The sequence below is a fragment of the Hylaeus volcanicus genome, chromosome 6 (genome assembly GCF_026283585.1).
Source record: "Hylaeus volcanicus isolate JK05 chromosome 6, UHH_iyHylVolc1.0_haploid, whole genome shotgun sequence".
Lineage (NCBI taxonomy): Eukaryota > Metazoa > Arthropoda > Insecta > Hymenoptera > Colletidae > Hylaeus > Hylaeus volcanicus.
This window is the reverse complement of record NC_071981.1, coordinates 14,829,455-14,850,875: the sequence shown is the minus strand read 5'-3', so window position 1 is coordinate 14,850,875 and position 21,421 is coordinate 14,829,455. Positions and strand designations below refer to the sequence as shown.

General features: G+C 37.7%; 1 protein-coding gene across 3 annotated transcripts in view; it reads right to left on the bottom strand.

Moving 5' to 3' along the window:
- The window catches only part of LOC128878862 (talin-1), a 58,002-nt gene extending 39,144 nt beyond the window's left edge, over positions 1-18,858 (bottom strand). For 2 of the 3 annotated variants that reach the window (XM_054127443.1, XM_054127446.1), the window contains exons 1-2: positions 18,303-18,847; positions 4,021-4,135 (exon numbers count right to left, since the gene is read on the bottom strand). The gene's annotated coding sequence lies outside the window, so the exon portion shown is untranslated. Of the gene's footprint in view, positions 1-4,020; positions 4,136-18,302 lie in introns of all 3 variants that reach the window. The other variant, XM_054127447.1, reaches the window with a different exon arrangement.
- Positions 18,859-21,421: the final 2,563 nt, after the last annotated feature.

Below are 21,421 nucleotides of genomic sequence, written 5' to 3'. Positions count from 1 at the left end.
CTTTCGTAAATGTTGTACAAATACAACGTGAAATTTAGAATTTCAATGAGACATTTGCGATCCTCTCAAGACTTTAATTTTACTTCAAACTTAGACAATATTATAATCGTAATATATAGTTTGATAAAAATTATATTGAAAATGATATTATATCAACGTTTCCTTTTTGTCTAACAGATTTACCTCAAACACTATATCGATTGTTTCATCTCTGTTAAAATAATTCTTCTAACTACATTATTTCCAGCAGTTGTCCAATTAAATTCGTATTTAATTTAAACATAACATAAACAAACCACTTAAAATTTGTGCAAGTATGCTATCAATTAACTCGACTGCAAATGGATCGCAAAGGGATGGCGGTGTTCGACAACCAGTCGAGATTATCGATACCGTGCACGCATCGATAAAAACTGGTGCTGCATAAAATTCTCACCGAAATCAATGAAAAATCGGAACGACGAGAAAAGGCTATCGAAACGTTTTTAGAAGAGTCCACGAGGTGAATCGGGACAATTGCAAAACACGACAAGGGTGGATATGGTTTATTCTGTTTGACGCGGAAGCATGGGGGATAAGAGGAAGAAAAAAAAACAGGAGCATACAGGGTGGTTTCCTTCGGGGACAAGGCTAAGAACCCCGCTGCGAGTGTCCCTCTTCCTCGGTTTTTGTTCACTCCTTCCGTCTCTCTTATTTTCTCGATTGGACTGTCCCTCTCGGAGCCATCAAGCCTTATCGTGGTAGCGTCAATCACTCTCTCCGTATACGGTCAAACTTATCGTTCGATTAATCGGACTGACAATGCGCCTGTCGATCCAAGTTACCACCGCCCCAAATCCATGTGGACCCCGATGCAAAATTTTGTTTCCCAAAGTGCACTTTTCTCAACGCGAATCTTCGCGCGAATTAACTGTACTCGAATGACAGAATAATTGAGGGAAGTGACCAAAGTGGATCCTCGATCGATTCTTCTTATGACCTTAATATTAACGACAAAATTAAATTTTCAGTGTCGAAAGATTCTTTCATTCTTTCATTCTTGAATAGGTTTAGCCGTTACGAAGTTATGCGCGAACATAGCCAAAATATATACCTACCGAGACAAACATAATCGATTAACTCATTCGATCATTCACCTCCAACTATGAAATGTCTCGTGGTTCAAATTTATTACAATTACTCAAGGGATAAGTTTATTGCCTTTCGAGTTACGAATTATTACGAAAGAAGATCGTAAATTTTCTTTTTAAAGCAACAAATTTAATATCACCTTTTATTATCGAAATAATAACCTAGATTATACATCTGTATGAAATCTTGGCGACCAAGGCAAAACGCTTTAAATTTGCTTGACAGTGAATGGGTTAATAAGGGGTTCGACATAAGGAGAAGGGTCCAATTTTGTTGGATTTATAAAAAATACACACGAATTTCTCGAATCTCGAATTCTTCTAGGAAAGGTAACGATAAAAGTTCGACTAGTGCAAAAGCGTAAAAAGGAAAGGCGAGGCTAAGGCCTCGTAAACCCAGCATCCTAACTTCCGCCTCGTTGTCAGCAAAACCGGAAGCGTTATAAAGGTCAGACATGGAGGGGTACTTTCTTGTCAGCGAATAACTTTGTACAACAGCTCGTATCATCGGCGCCAAAATGTCTGGACCATTGCTATTGGCTGCACGTTTAACCTCACCGAGATTCGCGATTTCTGGGTGGGTGTCCCGATTCACAATAGATCAATGTGTCCGGACGTGTCTGCGTTACGATGTTCGAATTACGAGACACGGTGGAACTCAAAGTTCTGTTTTGCGTATTATCTCGGCCAGTGTATGCCACTTTTTACACCACTGCACGATTTCAAGAAGCAAAGATCGCGTTAAGCCAACTGTATTAAATCTGCATCTAGACGAAGCGAATAGTGTTTCTTCTTTCCAATGCGCATTACTCCGTTTCATCCCAAACACTACGAAATTATAAAAGAATTTGGAAATGTGATAAAATCGCTCAGAATTATTTAATCGTGGCAGTTTTTTCATCGAACTAAAAAAACAAACATATCGAACGACACGGGTTAGAATTACAAGTGATTACAAGTATTGCAATATTTGTGCCACTATTAAAGAGTTTCTAAAGATGACCATTTTTCATTTGTCGCGATTGAATGCCATGAGTGTACTCCCCGGTGACATACCCACGGTCTCGTCGCGACACGCCTTTTGGGAAGCACCGATCTAACGCGCACGATAATTCGACGAATGTCAACACGTAACGCTATACCGAGTAATCGGAGAGTAAATGTAAATATTTTTCCAGGGGTATCTAAAAATCATTTTACGTGAGAAATATCATCACTGATTTTCGACGTGGAGCACGAAAAAAGTTCTATTTCGTCGTGTCTTAACGTGATACTCCGAATGCCAAAATATTGCACGAGTATCACGAATACAAAATTTTATTAGCATTAAGTGGATTACTGGTAACAATTATTCCAAGGAAATAAATAAGGCATTTGCACTAAATACTGAATACATTCATCAATTATTGATAAGGAAGGTTCGATACATTCCTGATTACTGAAAACTCTAAAAATTCAGTTCAATTACGCGATGTAAATAATATAATTTAGAACGAAACGTTAAAGGAAGTCACGAATCCATTAAAGTAGTGACCAGATCCAAGTATATCGTTCGTTAGGGGCGACGCACGATCGAAACGAATGCAACTGCAGGCTGCAGGTCGACAGATGCGTAGATTGCACCAGCCACAAACCGGAGAGTAAAGATAATTCAACGAGATACGAGTGAATCAGTCGATGGAGATCTTTGACGTTTGCTGCCGTTTGCGACGGGTCGTTGGAGGAAGATCTGCTTGATTTATGGAAAGTACCATGTGGAAAATACGGGTGCCGTTAGCCCATTGAATCATCGCGCAAGAAGATACTCGCGATTATCACTTATCTGAGAATGGTATTAGAAAAACGTTGTTCACGTTCGATTTTAATTTAAAAGACGAAGAAAAGACAAAAATCAGTGTTTACTATTCCTTGAAATTTCTTCGTTAATTGTTTCGTAACTATTGCTTCAGTTGTAATTATACCTAATACCTGAATACTCGATTTATAAAACAATTTTTCTTATTTCTTCCAAATGTTGTATCATTCACATAACGAATGAATAACCATCTGATAAAAAACTTTAAAAAGGTAAAAAAATTACGCCAAGTACATGAAAAAGTGGAGGACTTAAAGAGTAATCGTAGAAAAATAGAAGATCCCCATAAAAAAACTAAAAGAAAGTAGAAAAATATGTGAAATCGAAATGAGCTGCCAGTGCATGGAGGTGCTTTCCAGCACGGTGCAATGGCGACACTGTGTAACACAATATAAAATTCCTTCCAAAAGTTGTATCATTCACATAACGAATGAATATATCTATTTGTTTCGCTGTATAATTATTTCGATTAATTTGTACGTCGTTTCATCTCATCTTCTAACAATAAGTTGGAATTTACACGTTGCCCACCTACGTTATTCGAACGAACCTTTATCCGGAATAGGTCCAACATTGGCACATGCTCTACCAAATACCCAGTCTACCCGAAGTAGCCCATAAAATACGAAGGGGTGCGCAAAGGTGCATCCCACCCCTCGCTCATCACGGGATGCCTATTCAAATTTTACGGGCCATATTTGTCGCAATTAAGTATCGCGTTTTCGGGCTTATGAGCCAGAAGTATTCCATATTGAGTAAGGGAAGCTTTCGGCCGGGTGTCTCGCGAAATACGGATAAAATTTGTAGACTGGGCGCGGACCAGGTTCCGTAGGGGTAAGTTTATGGGAACGCGGGGGTTCCAGTCACTTTCACGATTCGTCTGACTCATAGAAACGGGGAGGGATGGAAAGAGAGATAAGACAAGCGCGAGAAGAGGCGCGGAAGGGTGCAGTTTTACGAGGATCCTGACGAAAGACCGAATCCAGAATGCGATTTGCGAATCGGAAGCGGGCCACTCGAATGACTCGTACTTACAGTTTCGTCGTTTCTTTCTTATGGCGCGGTCCTTCCTATCCCTCGTGTATACGTGTGCGTGCTATGAATTGCGGCTTCGTTCGTTGTCAGTTCGTTCCTCAGGCCTTTCTGAAAACTGACCAAGATAAACCGAATTTAACTTATTTTTATTATTACATCTGTGTTTGAAACTATTAAGGCGTAAACTATTATTCGAATCCAGAACTTTCGAAAAGTTTGTTTTTGTTGGTATTCTTTTAATATTTTTAAAGAAAATTTTAAAGAAAAAAGATCAAGACTTTTGAAAATGTATCTGCCAAAGGATTTTGTTGAATTCACGAAATGAACGAAGTTAGGGGTGTCCAAACAGGACGTGTAATCCGTGTAATCCGTGTAGGACCATGTAATCACCTGTGGCAATTATGAACGTATTTTCTTCAAAAGAGCCTGTAGAAGATCACTTGTACTGCGTTTAATTTTGATTATTTTCACCAAACATAAATTATATATATCCCTGATATGTAAATAAATATATCTGCGATAACACATAAAGAAACTCTTAACGCTATAGACTAAAGTATCCCTTTATACTAAATACAGTCGTGCACGAACACACCTCGCACTAAATTTCTACTTTGAAAACAGTGAATTTCACTAAAAACTATAACAATCCGAACAATGGTTTCTTTGCTCGTCAGTACAATATATGTATATTCCAAGCGAGTCAAGTATCGAGAAAACTTTACGATGCAAAAACGTGCATTCCTAAGTCGCTGCAGAAAAGCTGAAGTTACACGAGAGAAGTGGTTCTATTCCGTCATGGAAACGATCGGAGAAGCTTGAAGTAACGATCCAAGTAGAGAATATGAAAACAAAAGTGACGTTTAAGAGGGACAGACGACTCACAGCCCCAGAAATTCAGTCGAATATGAATACTACCCGAGAAACTCTATTATCCGTGAACATGGTAAAGCGTAGATTAGCAGCCTGCTGGATTGCATGGTCGAGTTGCAACACGGAAACCGCTACCGAGGGCACGGAATAAAAAGAAGCGACCACAGACAGCTAAGAGCCATAAGCATTGGTCTTTAGAAACATGGAAAAATGTTTTATGGAGCGACGGTGTCGAAGTTGCAGTTCCTTCGCGCACTTTCGACCTAACGAGACACAAATGTGTAACGATACACCGAAATCGAGGTCGAGCGTGGTGGAAGTTTGATCATCTTCGAGGAGTTCTAGTCGAGAGATCGAAAAAAGTGATATTCCAAGAATTTTGTTTGGAAAGGTATTTATTATATCGAATCTTTTTACACCGAATCAAGTAGGTCTTTGCTTATACGCTTATATATATTTTTGTTTTCTTAAATATTAATTCGTCGAGAAGCTACAACCGATTCCTGATTATGTAGTCATGGTTAATTAATTTGTCAAAAACGTTTCAATTAACTCCAGTCTGACCTACCCTAGAAAGATGTACCTATTTAAAAAAAAAAAAAAACTCCTCGTTTATACTGTTGACATCCACGACGAAGCCCGAGAATTTTTCAGACCACCCCCGCACGTATAAAAATAAATTCCATTACTCTTATTTCGAGTAATCGATCCCTCGCGCGGTTCGTTAGATTTGAAATTCAAAGCTGCCCGCGCGAAAAAAATGCGGCCAGGATTTGAATAACAGATGCAGAGGCATTAAATTATTCTCGGCCGGTGCAAAGGGAACGAAAAACCATATTTATAAGAATACGAGCATCGCAACGAGCGCGCATTAGAATAAACGAAATTCGTTTCTCGTCCGGGCATCGGGTGTTTCGACGCGCGACGTCGCGGCACGTGACAAGGGGAAGAACGAAAGGAGCAAAAAGTATCAAAACCCGAGAGTTTGCGGATCGGCTGAAATGTCAGAGGGCCAGAAAACTCCATTTTGGGAGAGAGGGGAGGGGAACGGACAAGACGGCGCCACTGAGATTTTCGCAAAATTCGAAACGCTCGTGCAAATAACGAACGAAAACTCGGGAGAAGCGCGATTAACGGGCAGAAATAATTAGAAAATTAATCAAGACGAAGGAAAATTCATTACGGTTCTAGGAAAAAATAAACAAAAATAATAACAGCAACGAAACAAATGATCCCGTTCGCGGGATACGGAAGGATATACGCGCGGAGTCAAATAAAATTCGACGGAACAAGAAACGAGTAAGGAAGATAAAGAAACGAACAAAATGATTTACCGTATGGTGGAGCATTTATCGGAAACATAAATATGCTACTGAAATCTTTTTACTACAAACATTTTTCTCATCGTTACGGCACGGTGTTATATGTATATCCTTGATAGTTATTCGTAACTTTGTCTCGTAGATTCAGCTTTAGTCGCGAATTAGCAAAATAAGAAAACGTATCATCTAGAACTAAGTGGAAACTGAGAGATGGAGAACAAAAAATATGACGAAGAGAACGGAAAGAAGACAGAATGTACCGGAAAAGTACCGGTTACGTGGCGAAGCACGAGGGTGGAAGTAATAATAATAAATGCATTTCAAAAGTCACAGAGGATACACAGAAAATAAAAAGAAACAACAAAATGTACGTAGAATACTGGACAAAAGTGAAAGACAGCGAGGAACTGGTGAACATCGACGAACGATAGCGAAACGAAGGACCGCGTGCGACAAGGGGAGCGGGTGAAAGTAAATTAAGGAAAAAGCAGGTGGAAGGTAAAAAGAGAAAAGGGATGTAAGGGCGGCCACAGGCGGAAAGGATAAATAAAAAGCAAAGGGATGAAATAGAGACGAAAGTAGAAAAGAGTTTAAGGAAAGCACAGGGAGATAGACAAAGAGGGAAGACGAGAGAATGGCGAGGAGAAGGGAAGAGAAGAGCTCGAGAGAGTCGAGAGGGGTGGGTGCTGGCGGCGTTATGACGGGCGCCGGGGGTGGCGCCGCGACGCTTTGGCGCCTCCAACGCCGAGACGCTCCAGTGATGTTGGCTCCATATACTTACACATCTACAACCATTCGTCGCTCTCCCTCTTCCACGATATTCACGTACACGTAACTACGTGGCCGCAATGAGAGTACGAGATTGTATTCCTCGCGTGTACGCGTGCATTTTCTTGTCCTCTTGTCCCGCCCCACCCCCTTTTCCCTTTCGAGAACCGCGGGTCCGCGGTAGAATTAAGAAAACACCGAAACAAAGCCGAGATCCAGTCTCGATTTCGGGTCGGAAAGGTCAGCTCGTTGCCAAGGTGTGACTTGGACTTTAGGGTGTGGCCATGTTCCGAATTCTTTTACATACTGAGCGGAATTTTGCTGGGAAAACTGATCGTTTCAAGTTCGACGCAAGGTCATGACTAGACTGGGGGGGTACTCGTGCATTCATGTCAAGTGCATATGTTCGAAAATATACAGGGATGTACGATAGAAATGCATAAATACAGATCTGTCCAAATATATTTTGTTTTATCTATATTATTGAACAGTGTAGTGTACGAAATTAGACAAAATCAAATTAACGTTTAGTACTCCTTTAACCTTCATGATACCGTTGACTCTTCTCGAACAACTTGTATATCATTTTTTAATTTTGTCATTCAGTCTCATACAGTCCGTCTACGTGTTTTAACTCTCTTTTTCTTCGACACTCTTCTTTCTTTCTGTCCGCATAGCCCCAGATATGTTCAATAATATTTAGACGAGGACTTTCAGATTCTCCTCTAAATCTTTTAAATAATTTTTGTACAATTCTATTATATGCATATATAATATACTACTACACATACAGCACGATAAGAAATATTAACATGGATTTATTTAAATGTAATACAAAGTCATTCTTCACAAGGTGTTCTAAAACTTTTGCACAGTACTGCATATACAATATAAACAATAGAACGCACGTTGCAACATTTGTAACACAAAATGAAGGCCAAATCGAACGACGAATGGAAGGAATCACCCTAGCAATCAAAGATGGACGAAATTATTTTAAGTTAGTTTGAATATCGTAATCGGATACCCTTTGTACTTCGAAAGATAAGCTGCAAATTGTATTTAACTATTATCGAGTGCAAGGTCGTATTATCTACGAGCGACTAGGATGGATAGGAGTACTTAATATTGATGCATCCTGCAGATTGAGCGTTTAATCGATAAGGTTTTACGCTCAAGTGATGCTCCAATAGTCAAGCGAGAATTAGCATTAATGATAGAGCACGCAGAGCTCCATGTTCGTGTTTATTAGGATATCTGCATAATTTTCTTCAACCGTATTAATTTACTAAAATTTAACGACGTCGAAGTAACGCGACGACGAAGAGGAAATCTTCGTATTAGTGTTCAAAGAGTAGAGAACGAGGGACGAATTTTAAATTTTGAATTTTTTACAACAATAATTTATTTATATTTCATTTTAAAAGAATTTCATTTTAATTCTAGAAGACTTCCGAAGAATATTAGGAGAATAATAACTAACTCTGTTTCCTTTCTTATTTTTTTTTTTTAAATTGTAACTCGAATTCTAACCATCGTTACTCCAGGGTTAGTAATTTTGTCGAAGGTCCTTAAAAGCTATCCAAAACTGCAAAAGTCGGTATACCGTTCCATTTACAAAATTGGGGGGCGTGCCTCCCACCCTAAATTTGGGATGTCAGCAGCGGTATCGCATATATCACAAAAAGAGCTTCGGCGAAGTTTAAAATACCAAAAAGAATTGCGTAGCTGATAGTTCTAGAATATCGTGTTTACTCTGCGCAAAGAATATCGTGTTTACTCTGCGCCAGCAAACGCCGTTCAACTAAATCGATAAATTAATTAATTAATAAACTTGCTTAATTAATAAATTAAATATATTCATTCATTTCAGGCAAAGTTATTATTTAATTTTAATAAGCCAGAAAAGCAATAATACGTTCATTTTATGGGATAATCTAGAGGGGTGGTACGTGATAATATGTTTTTACTCAGTTGCCATAAGATGAAATATAAGAGACAAACATATAATAAAACCTAACCCAGATCGCCGCGCTCATAACGCGGTAATCTCATAATGGACATGTTGCACACGTACCACCATTATGGAAGAATCGTAACGGCTGTAAATCCGATCAATCAGCACGTCCCGTTCCATCAACTCCAGAGCACCCTTCCACTCGATCCCAAACCCCCTTCCCGAATGTCTTGCACGTTTCCGCGAAATTTTGCGATTAATGGTCGGCTTCGACGGCGATCAATAGATGATCTCGACTAGACTTCGTCGCTTCGTTGATTCTAAGTTTCATCGTTTGTCGAAACGATCAACATTGCTCAAAACTGACCGAGAATTTTATTCGATTTGAAATATATCAAATTTGTGGTGTGCGATGTAAGTTACACATTAAGTTACGCACACTGTAAGTTGTACAGTCCCGACGCTATGGAAATATAAGACTTCCAATTCGACGAATATATTTCGATTAAGGTAGAAAATGGTATACATAAAACTTGGCGATATTTATTAATGATACTACAACTATTTCAGATTATTATCAGAGTTAAGAAACTGTCCAAAATCCAAATTTCGTTAAATCGTGCTTTTGGTTCGTCGACTTTTTTTAATACTGCCTCTTCCCTCGCACGACAAACGAAAGACAAGAAAAGTGAAAAGATGTGCGACGTCTCGGTGATCCTCCTAAAAGGGGAGTTACTTTCGCGTAGGACCGAAACATAAGCCGACACGTTCTACCCTGATCTTGACGCGGTAAAATCTTCTAATAAGTTGAGTAAACATGAAATCATTGTTATTTTTATGCGCATCACGAGAACGTCCATTGAATCGATGACACGGGATGGAAGTGCTCCGGCTGAATGTACGGATAGTCCATTAGATGCGTTGTAACCTAGAACTCTGTAAACAAGGGTGATCTTGGATTAAATGTGACGGACGGATGGATCGTCGGGGTGGATGAGCAGCTCGCCAAGAAAATTGAGATAAGACACATGGCGGAACAGGTGACCATTAACAGGAATTACGAAATGTCTCGGATGGAAAATATTAATCGAGAAACAGGTTCTTCTCCTTCCTTTTTCTTGAACAACTGAACGTTCGTGTACGATGTCATATTTAAAATGTTATCCCGAAGAGAGCTGGAGTGATGATGTTTTAAAATATTCTATTACATTCGTTCTAGCTAGATACAAACGAAAACCACACGCTTTATGAAGTACAAAATAATTAATAATTGTATCAATTTAAAATGGAAGTGAATATACTCATTTGTGTATATGTATATTTTTATGGTATCAAATGTTAAGTTTTTGAGCATTGGGTACTCATGAATATTGTACGAAAATATTATATTTGCGCAATAGTGGTCGATAAATATGCTTCAAAATGTTCTCATGTCCTTATTTCCTCAAGATGTCAATCGACATTTTTTTACCATTCACGAGCTTCCAAAAATAACTATATGAATTGCTTGGGAGCTTTCATCGTCAACCAAGCCGCGATTTACATCAAAGCCTGGTTTTGTCGTGTAAAAATCTAACGAATGGCACTTACCGCGAAAGTACGCGTGTAATTTATGTAACAGTAGGAATAAAAAATGCGAAAAATCGAAAGCAGATGTTGCCTGATAATAAGAAGTTTATGTAGCAGAAGTAAAACGAAAGTAAATCGACAAGGGACGCAGAAGGCTTGTCATTCATTTCCATTCATTTCCATGCAACGTAGAAAATCTCTCGTAGATCTCTCGTAGAAAATTTCTATCGTACCTACTCGAAATTAAAAGTACTTTTGCTGTAGATTTTTTCACTGAGAATGTAGAACGTATAAGGTAGAATTCTTGAATGAAATAATAAATAAGAAATTAATATTTTCGTTTAGAAATGAATTCTGTGCGTTTACACTCAATCGTTCATAATTGTAGTTTCGGTAATAATGTTTACTTTTGTTACGTAAAATTAGCAATCTTCTAAGTTCTCAATCTAATCTCACATATTTTATTATAAATCTAATCATAATCTAAGTCTCAACTCGATAACCATTCCAAATATTGTATATTTATATCTAACAGATTACAAGTGTAGTCTAGTTTACATAGAAATATAAACGTAAGTCTACGTTTGAAACGCACAGGATTAATTTCTATACCTAACATTTACATGCTGCGTTTAACAGATAATAATTTCATATTAATACTGCGAACATGAACGTGCGATGTAATTCGCGTTAACCAGGATTAACCTTGATAAATACGTAATCGATTCCACCTCGTTTCCAATATCATTCACCAATCATCATAATGATTCCATAACGAAGGCGTTTGTTTCCTTCGAGTGGAACGAACCGCAAAAAAGAGACAAATTCGAAGAGGAAAAGATAGGAGCAAATGACCGTGAAAATTGCATGATTAGTCGAAACTACCACGCGCCTCGAAATAGTAAATATAAAAATATCTCGCGGTATATTATTCGTTTCTCTATTTTATCAGTCGATAAATATAAAAATATCTCTCTTGCAAGAGGATTTAATAAATTTAAGACTTTGTTCCACGTGTAATCTCTTGATCTATTTCTCTCCTTAACAACATGCTTTAATACACGCGTCATTTGGTTTAGGAATGAATGCATAATAGTGTACCAAGAAACGATAACGATATCATGGTGTAATCAGGAAATAGATAACCGAGATAATAAGAGTGTTACACATCAAACGCCAGGAAGATGAATGTTCAGGTTTTAGCAAGACTTGGAAAACCTCTCAATCTCGTAAGACGTACATAACTTATTTAATTTAGTAATGTAAATAAATATTGAAAAAAGATGTACAATTCGTTAAGTCTGAAGATAGCAAAAAAAAAAAGGAAAGTGTTAGAAGTGGCTTCGTTGAATACTTCCACAGTATTTATAGAAAACAAAAATTTGGCAGTTTGTTGTACAAGAATTTATATATAAAATAACCCAGCACTTCAATGAAGAAAGAAAAAAACGTTGCACATACCCCATCTTCTCCTATCACAATCATAATAAAAAATAATATCCAGATTTTTCTAATATAATTTAAATTGACGATACCGAAAAAATGTGTCAGTAATTGAGACATTTACTTTTCGTTGTTATTAAAATCAAAGAAGGCTAATAAAATGTTTGTCGTTCAAACAAACGTCTACCTAACAAAGTGAGATCAATCCAAGCAGCGATTGTAATCTACCTGTAATCGCTAAACAGATCATGCAGAGGTTACACTGAAATCACTTTAAACGTCATTCGATCAACCTTGCCAGCCTCTTCGTCATCGAACAATAGAACTGTGATGATCAATCACGGCGATAGTCGACGGGAAATCGATCGACGGTTCGCGGACGATTAATTATTCGCAATTAATGAAATTTTCTTGGAACCCGAACGAGGCATTCCGGTGGCGGATCCTGCGGCCCGGTTGACGAAATCGGATTCGCGGCGATTGTGGACCGTCGCTGGCAGCAGGCCGAGTTCTGTGCACTATTATGATTTTTCGCAGAATCACGTGCACGCACAAGCCGCCTCGTTAACACGTGCACATCCTCTTCGCGCGCGTTACTATTTTCAAGCGTGCAGCGCGCTTATTGTACACGCACCGGACATACGCGCGCTTCTATTAATACAGCTCGAACCGGAACTGCGTTCTCCAGACACGCATACACGGTGTGACGTAATTCGTGGTGGAGCAGAACTTCAATTATCCGATTACGATTTAACTCGTTAGCACATGTTTCACGTACACTTTGTTCATTTTGAAAAATTGCGCACTGCAGGGTTAACATGGTATATTATTTAATTCCAAAAGATATCGATCGTAGGTAACGATAATTTTGATATAAAAGGAAATGTGTACGTATGCGTCAATATCTCTCGGGAGTGTAAATTTCAGATGTTTAAAAAAAAATAATTAATAGGTCCAGTACTGTTAACGATTGTTTCTATTCATCCAAAAGAAGACATGAAGCGAAGATGCTTCAAACATCCGCAAACCTAGAGTTAATAAACCTCTTCGATCAAGTGAGATGCATCACCCCATAGTACATGATATATCATATAAAATCAATGCATGTTCTATGTTCGTGTACAAATGGTAGTTAATGGGAAATGTGCGTGTATTCAAATTGATACACGCGGCGCCTCGAATCCACACAGTTTGTATCCGATTGAATACACGTGGCAGTCAACATGTTAACCCTCTATTGCATAATGTACCCTATTAGGAACCCAATAAACTTGCTCCGTGTAAATTTCATTGGGTTTACGCATAATGCCTTCTTATGTCTTCTTATTATTTTTAATACAGCTCCGAAGATTCAGCCACTGAATTGTATTAATTGTTTCATGGACGCATAAATAGTTTAAATTTCGAAGAATAGTTAACTACCGCGGAGTTATTTCATTTGCTACAGATATGAATAAAAGAAATCACACGATATGGATTGTGCAATTGCAACATTACGAAATACAACGCATAAGATCTCTGGGTTACGTGTTCGACTAGTAGACGAGCACTTTGGTTCGAGTTATGCGCTACGAGTCTAGCTCGTTATTTCGGTTGGACGAATTAACCCTTTGAGGTCGGAATTACACACTTCGAGGCGACAAACGCAGGATATATAGGGCGGCCCTTAGCTACTGATGGTCTTAATTTATTTGTCGATTCTTATAGCTTCAACCTTTCAGAATGGTTTTCATGGATGACAAAGTAATTCCAAGTATATGTAAAATATAAACTTGACGGGACGATACGAAAACTTCAAAATGTATCTTTATTTCGTTTCATGAAACTTTTAGCTTGGAATTTTAGCCATTTTTTGTACGTTAAGGTGTACAATAACAACGAAATACAAATAAAATCATTGTTACTATATGTATGTAATAGCACACCATAGAGGGGTGATATTTCGATCGGAAAGCGTTTTATATTAAATCTTGTTGAAACTATAATCTTGTCGGATATATTTTTGAACGTATTGGTTTCTTTTCGAGGGAAGGAGACCAACAAAACGTTGATGCAAAAATAAAGACTACCCTGGCGTGCACTGTATGCAAAATTTGAACCAAATTGGTGACCCGAATGACGCAGAGTCTCTTCGGGAGACCAGACAAATGAGCACAAAGGATTAACTATCGAGTTAACGGGTCTCGATACGGACACGCCATTTCTGTTAGAACTGACTCTCAAGATTGCAATACCACGATTAATCCAGATTACGCGTTTACCAACGATTCTAGTAAGTTGCATTCAATAGGTGAAATTTCGAACCGTTGAAATGATCGTTATTATTATCTCATACAATTTCGTGCTAAAAGATTTTGGAAGACTGATATGATTCTGTTCTTGAACTAAATGAGATTTTCGCTAATTTTCTTAACGCGATTAAATGTATATTCTTTAAACTTTACGTGAAACTTGGAACTCGGTATTTCAGTTTTTAGTAAAAAAAAGTGAAGTTTCAGAAGTTTGAGTAATCCTTAGTCAGTGTACTTGAAAAAGTACTACACTGCGGAGCATAATTGTATGTAGTATTACCCACATTTTTTAATGTTTCGAACTTTCGAGTCCCTATGAAATAAAATCAATCGTTTTCCGTGCTCTTTCATTACATATCTTACTATTCCCACTTCCGTTGACTCTTATATGCTTCAGTGTTTGGTGGACAGCATTAATCGAAATTTTTAGACGCATCGATATTTCACGAAATATTAATTTTTCATTCCGAAGGAGAAGAATTTCTAGATGCTATTCGGGTGTAATATATTTCTGGCGCCAAGTGACTCTACATAAAAACTGATATTCTTAATTAAATTTTACGACTACAGGTCCTATTCGGGTTTTATAATTAGTCGAACTAACCAAGATATTCTCCTGGTAATTGAAAATTAAGTTTTATCTATTCACCTGCTCGCCAAAAAAGCAAACGTGGATAAGTATTGATACAAAACGCGTCTCTGCGAACTCGTCCTTTACAAACGTTTCGATGTACAAATACCGACTCGGATGTGGAAGAGTTCTTGCAGGATTGGGTCGAAAAAGACCCTCGGTCGCGCGAGGGCGAATAAGACGTTCGAATAGGGAAGCATTCGGATAATGGCGGTTCGACCGTAGAGATTTTTACGATTCAGATGTACGAGCAGTTCAACTTGACGTAATTTGCCCGAACCGTGGTATCTCAGGGCTAGATCGACGAGAACGAGCGAGGCTATCGATGCTCCTCCACTCTCGCGAAGCTTTTTATACGCGCCGATGGGAAAATAAAGATCGTCACTTCGGATAAATTCAATGAAGCCTTAAAGCCAGCTTCTCAACCGACCCCAAGTGGATAGCGATAATTAAATTGTAAGCCTGGCTCAATTCCACGAGAATAAATCTGCGGCGGAGCATCGGTCACGCATCGCGCGAATTAAGAACTCTGAATCCGCGAGTGTTTCACAAACACCGGGAAACTGTTCCCCTGGATCGAACTTGAATCCACCTTTTATATCTAACACCGTGCTTTCAACGCACACGGTGTCCCGCAAAACTTCAACTAAATGTGTTGTTCAAAGATGCTTGAGATATAAAAGAAAGGTACGAAAAAGAGTGAGAGACTCTCAGATGCGCTTTCTATGTCAGCGTTGTTTTTTTATTTATGCAATTGGACAGTTATTAATTGTCGTCTCTTCGATCAGACTCAATCTGAAATTTAATGTTAAATTTAATAACAAACAATACAATCATTCGTTTCTATTAACTCGATCTTTTTTTGAACGTAACCTGCACAGCATTGTGTTCATTTACTATTAATGTTATTTTACTGACAATGTATTCATTGAATACAGTACAAAACACTAATTAAATAAAGGATACACGAAACTTTGACATGACAAGTTAGTGTAACATGGAAAAATCGACAAAAGTATCGGTTTTTCGCATTATTAAGAATGGTGCATCGACGCTAAAGATCTGAACAAATGGAGGGTATTAATAAGAGTAATATCTACTTACTGTAATGGTATAGTTTGTGTGTTCTGAAGATTTCGATACCAAATTGGTATTTTTCGCGTATGTTTTCCGTTTTTCTTGTTTCGCGATACTTGTTTCAAAAATGTGTCTCTTTATCTTACATGTTTCAAATTTTTTACAAAATTCTTCAGCATATAATATAGGAAAAAGCGAGCAGTTCAACTTGAATCGGGCGAGAGCAGGTTTTTGTTATGTTTTGCCCTTTAATAACCTCCCAGGCGCAAATTAAATTTAATTTAGTAAAACATGCTTAAATATTAGGTAATGAATAATTTTAATATGAACCGTGGAAGAAAGGACAATTACAAACAAACACATTTCCTCCATTAGTTCAACATGTAACATTCCACACTCATACGTTATGTAAAAAAAAATGAAAATGAAGAAAACTCTTTCCTTCTCGTGAGCGTAAGATAATGGCTTGTTAAATCGCTCGCAGATGAAATTAATCAAATAAAAGCGACAAGCTGATGCTCCGTACAAGCATTGAAATGATACAATTATAAAGAAAAGATCGAAATGCAATTCACCGATCGTCAAAGAACGAAATTTAATCGAATGCCGCGGTCCAATAAATCCTTTGGTTGGTGTTAAAAATCACTATAAACTCGTCGGTCAAAAGACCGCAAAGAATCGAATCAATTTCACTTCAGCGATCCACAAAGAACTGGAATTAATCGCACACCTGTGCATGATACGTTACATTTTTATTGGGAACCACAGAGAACTGTACAAGACTACATATTACTCCGAATGATCGGCAGGCAGCAGAATTAGACAAAAGGTAAACAAAAATTATTTTAAATGTGATAAAAATCACAAAAAAAAAGGACACTTTTACATTTTTATTGGGAACCACAGAAAACTGTACAAGGCTACATATTACTCCGAATGATCGGCAGGCAGCAGAATTAGACAAAAGGTAAACAAAAAATGATTTTATTTTAAATGTGATAAAAATCACAAAAAAAAAAGATACAAAATTCCTTGCACTTCCTTCGATTCACCAGAGGGAAATAAAGATAACAAAACTGGTAAGCAACATCATTTACATGTGCTACAAACGGAGCATTATAGCGATATTAGACATATATTCAATTTTATTGATATTCCGGACGAAATACCTATTCAATTTCACTAACTTCGAGAACTAACTTCAGTTTTTACATCTGAACATGAATATCGGTAAATAAAAACAAATGTATGACTATCTAACACCGCAACGTTTAGGTTAGGTGATGAAGCAGAAGTGTGTAAAATTTCTATCCAAATAAAAATTTCGAATAACGAATGAAAGATAAACTTTTTATTCGTTACTCCTATCATAAGAATTGGAGTTTCATTTATGAAATAAAATATTTCCCGAGGAACAAATAAAATCTAACAGTTGGATCGAATAAACACCACGTTCGTTCCATGTGTAACAAATTCGAATACAATTTTGTTTACCTACGTTTACGTATAGCAGCTAAAGAAAATGTTAAAATGATCGTGAATCGTTAGTAAGGAAAGTGTAAGTGTAGCAGAAGAACGCAAATTCTCTAAAATCATTCCACACAGCACACAGCAAGCAGGCAAAAACTGAAAATAAACAACAAAGCTGATTAAACGTTAATCGGCAGGGATTAGAGGTTAACGCGTACATTCGTCAGCTCGGAACGCGAATAAACAGTCTACGGTTCGTGGAGATGCGAATTTAGCCAAATGCAAAAACTTAATAAAGTCTCGTGCACTGTGGTAGCAGATGGGTTTCCCTATTTAACCTCTTACAGCCTGCCTATTGATTTTCTCGGGTCCTATTGTTTTGGCACGTCGCGCATTTAACGAAACGCAAGGGAAACGAGGAGAGGAGCGCATACGAGAGATGCGTCGAAACATCGGAGAAAATCTCGCGAAATCGATGCTAAATGCGATAAATAACGGCGATGTTGATGCACGGAGAACCGCGACGAAACCGGAGACCTGTCAATTGTTACGATGATGTTGTGAATCATCTCTATTTCGGGAGCACCCGTTGGGTGGTCCTACCCTTCGAGTTTGAGGTTAGCTCGCCCGTAATCCGCACCGAGTCTCAGACATATACGGTCACACGCGTTAGATTTGAGTACACAGAACGATACGGTTGACGAAATAATCGCGAGGCACGCGTTTTATCGGTCGGAAAACGTGCAGGAACGATCGGAAAAGTCTAAACGAGGACAGCACGCCCATCTGTGGGATATCAACGAAAAATCAATAGAACCGACGACATCATCAGCAACCGGCGTCCCCGTAACGTTATCAGACAATTGAATGATATTGCTCACCGTGAAAAATATCCATAGATAAAGAAAGGACCCGTCTTTCGTTGCACAAAATCAATTTGTCACTTCGGGCACAACCACACGTCCGACAACACTCTTCCCGACTCCGCCGTTTCAGTTTCGAGCGTTCCTGTCGTTTAAGGTCAGTAACGGCGCGCGTTACGAAAAAATTAAGGCGCCTCGAGTGCCCTTCTCGCGACGAGACCCGAAACGAGGTATACGTACTTTTCAAAATTGACAAGAGTCAGGAATGCATCTTTAGAGATCAGATGTGTTTTTAATCTTAATTTAGTTCTATGACTAAACGCTCGGTAGTTGACGCCAGTATTTAAGTATAACAGGATGTTTCTACCCAAATTGCATTCAACTACTAAAAAGCAATTGGTGTTTTTGATGTGTTTTCTTTTAATTCTGAAAGTTTGCATGTGAAACTATGTAACAAATTGATTTTCATATCTATTTAACTACTTCAAATGGAAAATATCTTTATTGTGTTTTAATACGATCCATCGAAGTAATTGATATATTGAGTTAATTGTAAACCTTCAAAATGAAATTCGTGTACATTTAAAAAAATTTTTAAAGTGAATAAATTTCATACTACTTATAACTGATTAGTTTTTCGAATAATCGTATGGTAAATTTTTGTGTAAGAAATTTTTAATTGATTCTGTAACAAACGAGCGTTATCTTCAATGATTTATCCGTTACTATGTTTCATACTTTCATATTTTTGTATTTTCCTTGAATACTCGGACAGTTCCATACATTTGATTATTAAATATCAATGATACCGCGTTCAAAGATACGTGTAAAAAACCACGTCATAGTGTATCGAAAATCCAAAAAAAATTTGAAAAAATATTATTATAATTGAAATATTTAAAAAAAAAATTTGAAACCAACTCGGAAATACATGTCCACACCGAAAGTTTCTTTTCGTACTAAACATCGCCATATTAATAATGCTCCAATTCTGAAAAACTTTCAATACCCTAATACAATCGATAGCAATTCCACGAGGGACTCCGACTGCGAAGTACTTCACTGTCTCCGTGCAAATAACTAATCCAAATAAACAGACTTTCCTCTAAAAATAGGAAGATTCGAAACCCACGCGCGACGAAAAAAATATACACAAACGAGAGTCTTACGCGACGCGTTTGCTCGAAAACTTTGAAATTTACGGTGTCCAGGAAAACAAAAAACGAAAAACATTCCTCGACATTGCCCAAAATCGTTTCGGAAGAAACTCGCGGAGGAGACGCAATGATCTGAAAAGTAACGTTGGCGAAGTTGTTCTTCGAAAAACGTCGAAATACAGCGAGCGTCGTGCACGGAATCGAGACCGCACCAAATTTGGTCATGCCAGTCTCCTCCATTCAGAACTTGTGTGTTTCGTAGTACGCAATGATGTAACGCGCTTTACGCTACGCGTTCGCCGTTGTATCGTGATTCCATAAAGCGGCATTAAAAATTCATTGCCGTGGAAACGTAACGTATACTCCTTTTTTTTTTTCTTTCTTTACTGATTTAACACGCTGAGTAATGCAACACACGTGGAAATGTCGGAATCGGTTCCCGGGAGTCTATGAACACATCGATGACATCACTTTTTTCGTTATCTCTCTAGTCATATATATACATTAACGAAGAGATGTTCGTTTGTACACGAATGAGTTTCGTACCACTTTTAGATGACACGTATCGACACCTTTGCACGTAGCGTGGATACGTTTGCATAAACTTTTTTGCTCGGTGACATTTTCGCTAGAGCGAACTTGCAACTTTAAGATTTCGTGGCTGACAAACTTCTTACACCTACCACAAAATAATTTCATGGTCAACTTAATGTATAAAAGTATTGTGTTTTAACCATCGCGTTGTATAATGTGAGATTAGAAAGGGTTATATTAAATAGTGTATCTTTGATACCTTGCAATTTACCGTAACGATAGTTAGTTCGTATGAATCTTTAAACATCGAGGAACATATTTGTATAAAAATATCAAAATACCTTATATTTTTCTAGTGTACGGTGTAAAACAATCACCGATATGCACCGGAAGTCCCTTTATTTTAGACTAAAGTCTTAAGCTTGTCTGTTTATCCTCAACCAATAGCTATCTTAATTGCAGTCTAACCATTATTATTTTAAGTAACTTCAACAAATTCTCAAAGATTCATCGTTCACATCACAAACACGAACACACGTTCACTTGTTATCAATTTTCTGTTATTTCGAATTCACTTTCAAGCTTCCAAATTCAACCTTCGCTGTGGATCACTGCATCCAATTAAAATTACGACCACTGTTTTTACTAATTAAATATCCACGCAGAAGTATACGATGCATACTTTCTCTATCTCTGTTCCAAAAACCACCGTCTTCGCGTTTTATTGTCACAATATTATATAACGTTGCGAAGTGTGAACAAAAGTGTGACACACAACGCTCTTCCGGTATTTATCTGAGCCCAAAGGAAGTGGTCGTCAATTTCCTTGTAGCGCGGCGACCATTCTCGCCGATTGATGCGCCAAATCAGCGCAGCCTGTAAATAGTAAACCGAGGGGACAACGATTAGAATGCGGCATTGTTTTTTTTTTTTCTAATTTACACCCACCCGCAGCACCGCGTGATGCCAGATTCACACTATTCGTCGAGCAACCTAATCGTTCCACATTGGATCTTTCTGGCGTGATACTTACAAAAATAGAATTTGTTTTCATTTTCTGATTGTAAATATATTTAAAAATGCTCTGTTAAAATTTGAAAAGATTATTCGAATTACATTGATGGCTTTTTCGAATGTATCACATACTTCGCATATACTTTGCATATATTGTTAAATTCCAGAATGTAATCGTGCAATGGATTAGGTTGTCCCAAAAGATTCATTCGCTTTATTAATAAGTAATACATGCACAATATTTTATGTTTTATGTTACAACATGAATATCTATGAAATTAGATTGTCTATTTATATAAACACGACCACATGAAATAATTGAGTGGAACTTGCGAAAGAAACTTTCGGGACAACCTAATATTTTCATATCTCAGATACGTTATTTGCATATTCTCCTCATATATTATTTGCATGTTTCAACATATTTTAAGT